Genomic DNA, 15,154 nt, shown 5'->3' with positions numbered 1-15,154 from the left:
TCTTCATGGCACCTATACAAGGTAGCCATTATTAGCTTAATTTTTACAAGCGAGGAACTCAGGTGTAGAGAAGTTACATAACTTGACCATAGTCATAGAGTCAGGAGATAGTAGAGTCAGGAACTGAATTTCTTCTGACTTTAGCATAAGTTCATAACCATTGACATCTATCGCCCCAAAACTGAAACGGACATATATCAAAGCAGTAGAATGCTAGGCACTGTTCTAAGTACTTTCCATATATAACCTCACTTAATCCTCACAGTCCCCTATGAGGTCGGTATTCTTATCATTTTATAGATAAGCAAACTAAAGACCAGAGAAAACCAGAAATAATTTTTTCAGGGTCATGTAGCTAGAAAATACAGAATGAGAATTCAAACCCAGGCAGTCCAGATTCAGATTTCATACTCGTCATCTTCCACCCAACCACCCAAATGTAGTACTATACTGGCTGCAAAAGATCAACCTTCTGCAGGGATGGCTTACACTGAGATGTAATGATTACTTGTATCACTAATAACATAAGAGTGTTTGTTACTCCCAAATTTTACCAAGGAAGAAACTAACTTGTAACAGAAAAACAGTGATTCACTTAATGGTAAATCAAGCTGAGATAGAAACTATGAGACTTTCCTTAAGCTAGGAGAGCTGGTAGGTTAGAATTTGCCCTTAGGAAGCACCTGCCTCAGGAAGATAATGCTTTGTAAGACAAGTAAAGATATTGATAATAGTGATACAATTTATCTCATTCCTAATAAAGTCAAGCACCTTTTCTTATAGGAGTGTAAATCGGTACAATCATTTTAGAAAAGTTTGGTATTAGGTAGTGAAGTTAAAGATATGCATACTCTATGACCCAGATGTTCCTCCTAGGAATACAGCCAAGAGGAACTCAGGTACATGTTCACCAGGACTCACATACAAGAATATTCTCTGGGGTATTTTTTTGTAATAACTCCAAACAAGAAACAACCCAAATGACCACAAATGGTACAAAGGATAAATGAAACATGACATAATTGTACAATGGAATACGATGCAGTGTTGAAAATTAATGAACTGTAGATACATACAATGATAAATACATACAACATGGATGAATCCTTAAATAGTATTATCGAGTGAAAGAAGCATGAAATGAAAGAACTCCTGTAGTATAGTTGTGTTTATATAAAGTTCAAAAATAAGGAGAATTTAACAACATCGTTTAGAGATATATATTTATATAGCAAATCTAGAATGACAGAGGGAAAACTAAATGGAAGAACATGAAGTAATTACCAGTAAATCTGAGGTAGTGGTTTATCACTAGGCAGAGGGGTTCGTGACAGGAAAGGAACAAGGGAGAGGGTTCTTCTGGAGTACTGGCAATGTTTTGGTTTTGTCTGGTTACATGAATGTTCACTGATGACTCAATAAAACATGTATTTGTTTTAAGCACTCTTTTTTTTTTAACATATCTGTTGTATTTCACAATTTTTAAATGTAAAATAAGTGTTAAAGACAGGTGCCCACATTCAGATGCCTCTCATGTGCCCAGGGCTTGACCTGGTTCTGAATTCTGCCCCCTTTCGCATTTTCATAACACTTTTATTATACATCCTACCCTCTCTTCCCCATCTTAAAAACAACAAAAGTAACCTTCTACTGTTCTAATTTCATCCCGGGCTCCTGTCCTTTCTCTTTTTCACAGCTAAACTTCAGAAAGGGATTGTCTGACTTCGTTACCTCCATTTCTTTACTTCCCACTCTTCCTTAACCCTGTCCAATTGGGCTCTGCCTTCATCACTTATTTCATCAAAACAGGTGTTCATCACTTCTTGACTCAGTGTAGCTAGCTCAATGGGCTTTTCATCCACACCATCCTGGACCGTTCAACACTGTTGACCATCACCTCCCCAAAATAATCTTTCTCTCTCCCTGGCACAGTCTTTTACACTTCCTCCTACTTCTCTGCCTGCTCTACCTCATTTTCCTTTGCTGACCCATTCTCCTCTAGCAAGCTATTAAATCTTATTGTTCCAGATCGGAGGTTTTCTTTTATTCTCACTTGCCATCCAGCCTCCAGCTGATTACAGCTAATTCACTCCATTAGTTACAATTACTATTTGTTTTCTGTTGTCTTTCAAACATGCACATGCAATCCATATATTTCCTTGAAACTCCAGATATGTATATATAATTTCTGCTTGACAACACCATCTGGATTTCTCGAAAATATCTCAAACAACCTATCCAAAACTACAGTCTTCCACTATTAATATGGTCCTCATCAGATGTTTCTCGGGAAAGCACCAGAAGCCTAGATGTCAGGTTTGATACATCCCTACCTGCTGAATACCCTTCCAGAGTGTTCTACCATATTTAGGAAAAGTCAACCTAAGATCCTGACCCCTCCCTACCTTTTCAGCTATATTGTATCTCTCCCACTCGGTTGTGTGTTCCAAGACTACTGGATAACTTTTGGTTCCTCAGATTCATCATCTGCCCAGAGGGCCCATGTTGGTGTTAGTACAGCTCCTTGGAATAGTTTTCATTCCTCTTTATCTAATTTATTCCTTTCCTCTTGTTATTAGCTCAAATGTTATTTCATCAAGTCCGTTTTCATGATCACTAGACATTATCACGTGGTTTCCTATTGTATGAGTTATCTAATGCTGGATAACAAATATCTCCAAAACTTAATTTCTTAAAATAGTAATTCTCATTTGTTACCTCTTATGACTTCTGTGGGTCAGGTATTTGGGAACGGCTTGGCTAGGTGGTTTTGGCTTGTGGTCTCTTATGAGATATAGTCAGATATCAGCAGGAATGTAGTTACCTGAAGGTTTGCTTGAAAACTATAGTCAGATGTCAGCCAGGGATACAGTTACCAGAAGGTTTGACGGGCTGAGTTTCCACTTCAAGACCATTTGTGCATATGGGTGGCAAGTTGGTATTGGATTTTGGTAAGAAGATTCAGTTTCTTTGTACATGGACCACACTCCATATTTGTTGGGCTTGGGCTTCTTTACAACACAATGACTTGAATTCAAAAACAAGCATTGAGAGAGAAAGGGAGGAAGAGGGGAGGTTGGGCAGAAGGGAAGGGAAAGTGGGAAGGCAGGGAGAAAGGAGAAAAATAATTATTCTAGTCTCAGAAGCTCCATAGCATCACTTCTACACTATTCTATTTTTTAGAACTGAGTCACTAAGATGGGCTCACATCCAATGGGAGGGTAATTAGATTCTACCTTTTAGGATGAAAGTGTCAAAAATCTGCAAACATGTTTTAAAAATCACCTCGCCTATACTCTCCCTTCCTAGACCTACGACAGTCTGAAATTTCATATAACGTAATTATATTATAAAGTATATACTTCTGTGATTATTTGATCGATGCCTATCTTCACACACTAGAACATAAGCTAGTGGAACAAGAATTATATCTCCTTTGCCTACCATTTTATTTCTAGTATCTAGCACATTAGCTGGCAATCAGTGTGGAATTAATATGAATGGCTAGTAATTATATGTAACACCTGCAACAATCCATTTAAATAGGTATCATTCTTTCCATTTTATAGATATGGAGTTAAAATTGTTAAATAACTTCCTTAAGGACAAAACCTGAATGGAGGTTTCTCTGATATTAAGCCAAAACTATTTCTTGGACTCCTGACTTCTTCTCTATGACCACAAAAAAAAAAGTCACAGAAGCTACTTTGGCCTGAGTAAATAGTCTCCTGTGTTTCCACATTTCCTCATTAATAAACTTTGGGATAGCTGATGCAGCTTCCGAGGTGTATATATTTATGGACACGACTGTCCCTAAGATAAGAAAACACTCAGAATCTAGCCATAAAAAATCGTTCTCCAAAATAATTGATCCTTGTGAGTGTTTATCATGAGCAAAAAGAAGAGGATGTGGAGTTTCTGAAACTCTACAAGCTTACTTTTGAGAGGATCAGCCAGGGTTGTCACTGGGAAAACTAGTGCCTCTCAATAAATAGCAAAAGCTCCTGTCTGCTTTTCACAAAGATAGCACTGAAAGCAAAGAAGGAAACCCCAGGCCCTCCCAAAGTGGAAGCCAAAGCAAAGCTCTTGAAGGCAAAGGAAGCATTGCTGAAGGGCATCCACAGCCACACAAAAGAAGAAGAAGAAGAAGAAGAAGAAGAAGAAGAAGAAGAAGAAGAAGAAGAAGAAGAAGAAGAAGAGGAGGAGGAGGAGGAGGAGGAGGAGGAGGAGGAGGAGGAGGAGGAGGAGGAGGAGGAGGAGGAGGAGGAGGAGGAGGAGGAGGAAGAGGAAGAGGGGAAGGAGAAGAAGATATGCATGTCACCCGCCTCTCAATGGTCCTAGACACTGTGGCTCTGAAGGCAACCCAAATAGCCTTGAAAGAGTGCATCCCGGAGAAACAAGCTTGACCCCTATACTATTATCAAGTTCTCCCTGACTACTGAGTCAGCCATGAAGAAGATAGAAGAGAACAATACACTTGTGTTCATTGTGAATGTCAAGGCCAACGAGCACCAGATCAAACAGGCTGTGATGGAGAGAAGCAGGCATATGTGTTCTACTGACTCCCAACTACGATGCTTTGGATGTTGCCAACAAAATTGGGATCATCTAAACTGAGTCCAGCTGGCTAATTCCAAATATAAAAATTTTCACTATAAAAACAAGAATCTTCTTTCTGACCCCATGCATTTCTCCACTCTTATGGAAGGTCTTATCTCGTTCTTCACTAAGTTCAATAGCGGCTCTGTCCAATGTGGTGACTATTAGTCATGTGTGACTATTTAAATTAATTAAAATTAAATATATTTTTAAAATCCAGTTCCTTAATTACATTAGCCATATTTCAAGGCCTCGAAACAACCATGTAACCAGTGGCTACCGTATATAGATGTGCAAATATAGGATCTTTGTATTATCACAGAAAATTCTATTGGACAGTGCTGCCAAAGAACCTAGGTAATCCTAGCCCCAGAGAATTCCAAGGCCGTGGGAGAAGACAAAACTAAGGGCTGGAAGAATTTATCCACTCCAAAGAGCCCCAACTCACCTATAGGAAATGGTTTCTAATCATGGGGGTCTGGGTATGGATTTTCCTCTGCAGGTCTGTGCTCCCTATCAGGCTCTCTGCCTCTTCTTCATCTAGCCTTTGCACTATCAATTTCACTTTAAATAATCACCATCACTCTCCAAACCAGACTACCCCTTGCCTGCTGCCCTGAACACACTGAGCCTTGGCCTAACCTGGGACAACACATCTTGTAAATAGTCTCCTTCTGCATGAAACCATTCCATCTCTATACGTAGACCAGTCTGTCTCTCCTGTCTTAGAGTGTGTGATTTCCCTCCTTCTCGAAGATACCCTCTCCCCCAACTTCTCCATCAACACGTTTCCAGATTCTATTTTCCTTCACCTCAATAGAAAACTTGCTTCACTAATTATTCTCTCTCTCCATCATCTTCCATCTTTTTCTCTCCACCAGCACTGTTTCTTCAGCCTTCAAGTATTCATAGCTTCCCCAGTGTTGTTAATAACTTTAATTGACCCTTTAGAGCCACTGTCCTCTCTACCCTTCATTTCTCTACCAATTGGCTCTAGGGAGCTGTATGCAAAAGGGCTCTACTTCCTCATTTCCCACCTAAGGCCTGGCTCTCATACAACCCAGTTGCTTCTCATTTGATAAAATTTCTTCTGGATATGGCATTTGTCAAGGCTCTCCACAATCAGTCCCTGGCCTAACTTCTTACCTATTTTTCTCTTTGTTACTTTCTAACCACACTCATCTCTTCACCATCCACTACACATGTCTGAAACATTCCTATTAATACTATTTATTTTGCCATAAATACTCGCTCCATATACATCCCCTCCATGTTGCTGTCTGAGCTCAAGTCTCTCCTTCTCAAAGTCATTCTGATAATAAAAGCCCTTTGTACTCCTCTGACTCCTACCACTGAGAACAGACTTCTTGGTGGTATTGTGGATTGTTATATGGATATTTATCATCTCTCCTTAGTCGAATTTCTGGGTGCTTCCTGGCAAGGAATTAACATTCACATCTTGGTACTCCTGAGACTTTTTAGATGCAGAATCTTCTGCACAATGGATACTCAACTATCCATTGATTAATTCTTACACCGACACATCCCATCATCACTTCAAAAGGAGCCAATGGTAAACCATGCAGCGCTATTTTAAACAAGTCCCCTGAAAAGAATATTTTGAAACAGAGACTATCACAACTATTCATTAAATAAATAGCATGAAGATGAAGGTGGCACATTAAAACATGCCTCTTTGGAAGACCCTGAGCTACAGGTGTGAACCGGTGCTGAGAAGTGCAAGGAGCTGTGCAGCTGGCAAGCATCATTGCCTTTGTTGAGACATTTTGTTAGGTGAAAAAAAAAAATCTGATTTTTTTTTTCCGGTTTGGGATGGGGTGTGGGGAGAAAAGGTACAGGCCTTGGAGGCAAGCACAACTTGTCTTAGATCTCAGCTTCATTGCTGACTTGATGTATGAAAGCAGGTAAGCAATCTCTCTTTATTTAGAAGAATATTATTGGCCTGAGGAAAGGTTTATGATAAAAATATGAACAGTATGATATTATGTTTGTAATTTGTTTCTAAAAAGTTTCTGTGACGATATACATATGCACGCAGAAAGGACCGTAAACCAACATGCCAAATGCAATAGATTTTTTCTTGTTTTTTTTTTTTTGCTTTTTATGAGTTTCTCAAGTTTAAAGCACAGTGACTTTTATAAAGAAGGGCTGTTAGAAAAATAATCTGTGTTAAAAAGTGACAATATAAGACCCCTTAAGCAGCCGTGTTTTAAGCAGTTTAAATTATTTCTTTGTGTTTAAAGGTATGTGTGTTTTAACAATCTTAAATATTCAGAAAAGATGAGAGGAAGTTGCAATATGATACCCCATCATTCCCAAATTCTTTATTGTGTCTTCCTCCGAAACAAGAAAATTCCAGTGTACAGGCATACCTCAGAGGTACTGCAGTTGGGCTCCAGACCACTGCAATAAAGGAAGTCGTCATCATTTTGTTGGTGGAGTGTCCCGCCTTCAATTTGTAAAAAACGCAATAAAGTGAAGCACAATAAAATGAGGTATGCCTATATAACCTTATACAACCATCTAAAAAATAGGAAATTAACACTGACCTCTCTAATCCTCAAACCTCATTCAGGTTTACCAATTATCTAATTAATAGTGGCCTTTATAGCAAAAGATCCAGCCCCCAAATTATGTGTTTCTTTTCGTTGTCATGTCTCTTTAGTCACCTTTAATATGAGTCAATTCCTCAGCATTTTCTTAAGTTTCATGATTTTAATGGTCAGCAATTTTGTCCCTTAATTGGGATGTGTGGCAGCCAGACTCCAAGATGGCCCGTAATGATTCTCATCTGCTGGTGTTTGCACCCTTGTGTAGTCCCCTCCCACTCTGAATCAGGAGTAACTCGTGGGGCCAATCGAAATACTGTGGAAGTGATGGTATATACCTACAGGCTAGGTCATAAAAGACACTGCAGCTTCTGCCTCAGTCTCTTACATTGCTTGCTCTGTGGGAAGCAAGACATTTCATCATCAGAACACTCAAATAGCCTTATAGAGAAGCCTACCTGGAGAGGAGCGAACGTATTTAATTAGCAGCCACACCAACTTGCCAGCCAGAAGGCTAAACCACCGTGGAAGTGGATTCTCAGCAACCTCAGGGGACAGCCTAAATCAGAGCTACCCATCCAAGATGCTCCCAAATTCCTGCCCCACAGAAACTATGAAAGATAATGAATACTGTTTTAATCCACAAAGTTTTGGGGTACATTTTTTGTACAGTAATAGCTAATATACAGGTTTGTCTGTTTCTTCATGATCAGATACAAGTAACCCATCTTTGGCATGCAGTCCACAGTAGTGATGTTGTGTTCCTCTGATTGCATCCTGTCATGCCATGAATGATTTCAATTTGTCGTATTTTTGGTGATGTTAAATGAGATCACTTGATTTAGGTGGTGTCTGCCATACTTCTCCACTGTAAAGTCACTCTGTTTTAGTACAATTAAGTTTTGAGGAGTAACTTCGATGCCATGTAACTATACTGTGTCTCACCAAACTTGCATGTTATAATTTTTTCACTCTCTTTATCCCTATCTACCTACCCCCTCCGTAATTTTTTTGTATATGCACGGATGCTTGGATTCCTACTTTATTCAATAGGTTATAATCTATTACTCTCATCATTTTTCGATGATCAAATCATGCCATGTTTGGCTAGTCAGAGCCCCTTCAACTGGTTTCTATGTCCTTTTGATATGTCTCCATCATTTTTGGAGCATTTTGCAACTTTCTAACACCAAGTATTCCCAACACATATGATACTTTTCTTGACCAGCTTCTGAATTAGCCATTTCACCAGACACATAATTCCTTTTAGTGGAGGACAGTTTAGAAGTCAAGATCTTGTTATTAGGTGTGCTAATTGCTACTTCTCTCAGTACATCTTAATGGGCAGAGTTAGGTAATATATTTATGTGTTCACACATATGCTTACGAGTATACTTCTCTATCTCCTTATATATTTACAACCATGAGTTTACATTGGTACCTCCAATTCAAGTAAAAACACCTTGGATTTATTTTAGTTTTCATTTTCTCTTTTCCATATTTGCAACTCTCTTCTCCCACAATGAGAAAACTGGTTCTCTTTATTCTTAATATATGATTTGAACAATCCCCTATTGTAACCTATTTTTCTTTACCATTTCCTGCCTCCCTCCCCTCAACATGGATGCCCTCTTCATCCCTCTTAGGTTCCTATCCTCCACACTAGGAACATCTTTTTCCAGCAATATGGTGGATTAGATATCGCAAATGACCTTTTATATCAGTTTCCCACTGATGCATAACAAACCATGCCAAAATTCAGTGGCTTAAAACAAAAATAATTAATCTCACAATCCTATGGATTTGCTGAGTCTGCTTGTTTTATCTGAGCTCAGACATGTGGCTGCATTGAGTTAGTGGGTTAGAGTGGTAAATGGTCATTCTCAGATGTCCTCGCGCATCTGTCTCGGCTGAGATGGCTACAATGGCTCATCCTCTTTCACGTGATCTTTCATCTAGGACTTCTTCATGTGACTATGGAAGTATTTCAGGAAAGCAAAAGCTGAAAGACGTCTTAAGTCACTTGCACCACGTTCTGTTTGTCAAAGCAAGTAAGAGCACAGCCTAGATCCAAGAGATGGGGACACATACCCCACTTCTTTATGGCAGGAGCTGGGACAGCAAAATTACATTACAAAGGACACAGGGAGACATAATTCATTGGGGGCCATCAGTATGTTAATTTGACACACTTTCCAAATTCAATGGTAAAAATATCAGTTAAAATATTTTCTAAAAAATTATTATAAATATTTTCCTCAACTCGGAAAAAAAAAAAAAAAAAGAATCCACTGAGCCCTAAACAAAGCACAAGCAGATGCTTTAGGAGACAAGGGACCCCAAGATTTTTCTCTTTTCTTAAGATTTTCTGTCAATACTAGAGAACTTATTTTTATAGCTATGTGGGTCATGGGAAATAGAGGGCAAAGCCAGGGGCTACAGAAATCAAGAAATAAAATGCGAGACCCTTTTATAAAGTTGGGACCCTACCTTCAGTATAAAGTGAGCATGAAGGAATTTATAAATATGTCAGTAACTCTATACAAACATTGTATACAATTTAAAAATATATTGTCCAATTCGTGGAGGAATACTGACTAGAATTAAGATACTAGACAACAACATCAACATCATATGAAGTGAGGGATGAGTTCATGTGTATTAAGATCCTTAATTGCTAGTTTCCCAACAGCCAAGTCACCACTTCAAATATACACCTCTATTACATTGTGCAGCAACTTGTTTTCCAGCATGTCCATTGACTTGACCAGATCCATTCTAACTTTTCTCTCTTTAACGTCTAAGTTCTAACCCCCTGTCTTAGTTGCGACTGGCTGATTAAGACTGTTGGAGCAGTTCTTTCTTTAAATAGCAAAAAGCTTAAACAGGTCCATACAAGGATCAGGTTTTTAAAATTATCTTCATTCCAAACCATTCTTTTAAATTTTAGAATGCTTTTTTCTTTTTCTTTTTCTATCCAAAAAATGAAACGTATTAAAATTCAGAAAATTAATAAAAATATAAAGAATAAGTATCACCTATTGTATAATATCATAAAACTACCCACTTACCCACTTAGTATTTTAAAAAGCACTGTAAAACACAACAAATAGGCTAACGTAACAAATAGTTGTATTTCCACCAGTCAGAACTAAAATTTGCTAACATTTTGTCACTTTTACTCCTAGGCAGTTCTTACATTTTCAAAGCCGAGGATGGGTTGCAAATAGAAACCTACAGATTTTATGTCTAAATAGTCAAGATCTAAATAAGTCAACAAACCTCTTAAGTACATTTTACCCACCTACACTAACAAATATATTTTCATGACAAAAAACTACAAAGCTATACTTTTTTAAGATAAAAAGTAAATAACGAAGATGATTTATTTTTAATTATTACTCTGCATATATGAGAGTTTGGTGATGGACATGTAATATTTAGATGATCAATCAAGTATATATAATTTATGAATAATTATATATTTTTCACAAAATATATTTTTCTTTCCTTCATTTCAGCAAAATCAGTAATAATATTGTTAAAACCAAGATTTTCAGTTACTTTGTCTTCTCTTGATCATAGTGCAAAATTAGACAACTTTTCTCCAGTCATTGGGGTTCTTAGATAATTTGTTAACTTTGGTTCAGGCAATTTTTTTCATCTAAGACAGTATGAACTGGAATTATCATTAAAATTCTTAAAATTTTAGAAGTAAAACAAAACGTAAACTTTACATAGATTTGTGGTAATAAAGTTATTATATGATAATCATCATAAAATATATTATAAAATATTTTAAGATCATTATATTAGTTGTCATCATTTATATCATGATTCTCACAGTCTCAAAATATTTTCATAAAATAATGTAAAGAATTGTTGCCATTCTGTACATATGTTGCATCTTATAGCACTGAGCACAAATCTCAAGTCAAAGAATTGTTTGCATGTTTTGAAAATATATTTATATTTTTGTGTGTTTGTGATTATGTGGAAAAGTTTAAAGGCAAGGCCAAGGAGAGATGAATGTTTCCTAAGGTAAGGGTGATACTGTTTACTTTATCTTCTAAACGAAGGAAACAAGAGTTACTCACCGAGTCAGAACTCTTTTTGATTCCTTCCAATTTTATTCTCCCTTTAACCTCCTCAGAACCCACCACCATCATGAACTTGGTGTGTATAGTTCCAGGTATCTTTCATATATATTCATGGATAATATTTGTATTATTTTTGGAGTGTGTTTTTAAATTCTTACATATGACAACATAACATGTATCATATTTTGCAACTGGTGTTTTGAAATTAAATTTCTGAGATCTAGCAATGTTATATATAGGGGTCTATTTCATTTCTTTTCAGTGCAAGTTATACCATTTATCATATCTTATTCATTCATTTTATATTGATGAACCTTCTGCAACCTGATTTTTAAAAAATATAGCTATGTATCTTGAAGACTTTCACACCAATACAGAAAGCTCTTCATTATCCATTTTGAATGCCGTGTATTTCATCGTATTGTTGTAGCTTACTTGATGGCCATTTAGATTTTTTTATCTTTTGTATTGCAAACAATACCACAATAAACAACCTTGAATATACTTTATTTGGTATTTGTGTGTGGAAATGGAAATCTGCAAGATATATTCTCAAAAGGGGGATTTCTGGACCAAAAGATATGTACATTTTAAATTTTGATAGATATTGTCAAATCATTTTTCACAGAGGTTTCAGCAATTTATACACCTACCAATAATATGAAAATTCCTATTTCTCTCATCCTTAAAATTAAGCTTTTTATTTTAGCTAATGTGGTGGATTTAAAAACATGAGATCACTTTTAATCTTTCTTATGAGTAAGTTTAAGTAATATGTTTATATGTTTTATAGCTAACCGTATTTCTTTTTCTGGAAATTGTCCATATTCTTTGCCCATTGTTCTATTGGATTGTTAGGTTTATATTTTAGCTAATTGGTAGGAGTTCGTTATATATTAGGGAAATCAACCCTTTGTAACTGGAGTTGCAAATACATTTTCCTCAATTTTTTGTCTTTTGACTTTGTGGTTGTTTTTGTGATGGATAATATTTTAATAAACCAGGCTTATCAATCTTTTGTGGCTTTTATGTTTTCTGTCATGATTAGGAAAGTTTTCCCTATTTCTTATAATATATATATAGTTTTAGCTTTTATACTTAAACCATCTATCCAAAATTCATTTGATGTGTGAGGCAAGCACTCCAGTTAATTTTTTTCCCAGATGGCTACTTCCTTTTCCCAATAACTTATAATTAAATAGTTCTTGTTTAACTACTGATATGTAAATGCCACTTTATAATATGAATTTCCATACTTGTGAATCTGTCTCTGAGTTCTTTAGGACACCAATCCTAATGAACTGTATATTTCTATGCAAATGCTACAGTGTTTAAATTACTATAGATTTATGTAGACTTGTGTGTGAGCGTTTTTTTCCTATTTAATTTTAACTTACCATAAAATGCAAAAATCTCTTAATTTTACAGCTGAAATGAAGGTTTACTCATATATACATCCGTCTAATGACCACTTGGATCAGGTTATAGAATATTTCTGGCACTCAGAAGTATATTTTATACTCCTTCCCTATCAATACGTTCAAAATGTAACCACTATACTGACTTCAATCAATATTGATTATTTTTGCCTGTTTTTGAGTTTCACGTATTTAAAATCATACAAGGTTTCCTCTTTTGTGTCTGTTTGCTCAGCATTGTGTCTCAAAGATTTATCCATTTTATTGCATTAAGCAATAAGTAGTACTTGTTCATTTCTATGTAGAAGTCCATTGTATGAAAAAACACAATTTATTGATCTATTTCACTGTCAATATACATTTATGTGCTTTCCTGTTTGGGGATGTTGTGAATAATCTTGCTTTGAATATTCTTGGACATAGTTTTTTGATACATATAAGCAATTACTTTTGTTAGGTATATATTCAAGGGTTGAATTGCTAAGTGCTAGAATATGCATTTATTCAGATTTAATAGACACTTTCAGGCAGTTTTCCATAGTGGTTATACAAATTTAAAGTTTCTCAATAAATATATGAGCATTCTGTTGCTTCATATTGGCTTAATACTTGGTATTCTCTGCTTTTTAGGAGTGAAGTATAATAGTATCTGATTATGGTTTTAATTTGCATTTGCCATATTATCATTGATATTGTACAACTTGTCATCTATGTATTAGTGATTTGTTATCTTCTCTTGTGATATGCTTGTTTAAATCTTAGCTAATTTTTGTGAAGGTCATATTTTACTTAGTGATTTGCCTGAACATATCATGTAATCTGTATATGATTCTTTTAATAGATGCGTATACTGTAAATATGTTTTCCATGTCTGTCGCTTTCATTTTCACTCATTCAGTGTTTGATAGAAAATATTTTAATGAGCTTCAATTTATTATATTTTTCTTCCAAGTGACTGTAATTGATACTGTTTTTAATTTTTTGCGTGTTCATTTCTAGTCTATAGAAATACAATTGATTTCAGTGTGTTGATCTTGTATCCTGTGGCCTTTCTGAGCTCACTTATCAGTTTTAGGAGGTTGGCTTTCTTTTGGGGATGAGAGGAAGATTCCTTGGGATTTTCTGTGTAGATAATTATGCCATCTAGAAACAGGGCCAGTTTTATTCTTCCCTTCTAATTTATGTTCATTTTCTTTTACTGCCTAGACCTACCAGTACTATGTTGAACAAGAGCAGTAAGAGCAAATAGTCTTGTCTTGTTCTTGAATTTAGGGGGAAAACATTTGGTCTTTCATCATTAAGTATAATATTAACTGTGTAGGTTTTTATTGACGATCTTTATCAAGATGAGGAAGGTCCCCTTTATTCCTATTTTGCTCAGTATTTTTATTAACTACAGGAGGTAAATTTGTCAAATGTTTGTTTTTGCAGCAATTGCTAGGATCATATGGTTTTTCTTCTTTGACCTGTTAATATGGTAGATAACATTGATTTATTTTTGCATATTGAATACATTTATGTATTTTTTAAATTTCTCTCAGCAATATATTTCAGTTGTCAATTTAGAGATCTTAAACATCTTTCATTAGATTTATTCCTATGTCTTTGATGTTTTTGCTTATAAGTGGTATTACTTCTTTAATTTCATTTTCTAAATGTTTGGTATTGGAATGTAAGAATAAAATTGTTTTTTATATATTGACTTTGTATCCAGCAACTCGCTAAATTTATTTAATAATTCCAACAGTTTTTCCAAAGGAATTATTTTTTTTTAATTTTTTATTTTCTATATATGCAATCATGTTTTTGTGAATAAGAATAATTTTAATTTTTCTTCTTTACTACTCTTTATTTTTATTGAATTTTCTTGACATTTTGCACTGGTTGGACTCTCTAGCACAGAACTGAATAAAAGAGGTGATATGGACATCCTTTTTTTATTTCTGAAATCAGTGGGAAAGCATTCAATATTTCACTTTTAAGTAGAATTTCAACTATAGATTTTTGTGGATTTTTTTCAACATGTGAAAAATTCAAAATCATTTTTTAAAAATATCCTTTAGCCCCACATATGTCATTAAGATCCGTTCCTGTGAACTAGAGGCTAGGTAAAAAATAATAAATAAAAATAAACATAACCAATGAAGAATAAATAATTTATTTTTTATTATGATTGAGAATGTAGCAAATGTTTAAATAAATTGATTTTAAAATATTTTAAATCAAAGTAAAATTTACATAGAGAAAAATGCGCAGATCTTAGGTATGTAATTAAATGAACTTTAATATATTCATATATCCGCTACCCTAACCAAGATTTAAAACATTTCTATGTCCCCTCCACACCTTATATTGCCTCCTTTCAGTTACTACACACAGCATATAGGCAACTAGTGTTCTGGTTTCTGCCGTGGTTTTAGTTTTGCCTGTTCTAAAATTTCATAAATGTGAAATTGTAGACCATGTT

This window comes from Rousettus aegyptiacus, unplaced genomic scaffold (assembly GCF_014176215.1).
Source record: "Rousettus aegyptiacus isolate mRouAeg1 unplaced genomic scaffold, mRouAeg1.p scaffold_m13_p_5, whole genome shotgun sequence".
Lineage (NCBI taxonomy): Eukaryota > Metazoa > Chordata > Mammalia > Chiroptera > Pteropodidae > Rousettus > Rousettus aegyptiacus.
The sequence above is the reverse complement of the archived record's forward strand: the minus strand, read 5'-3'. Positions refer to the sequence as shown.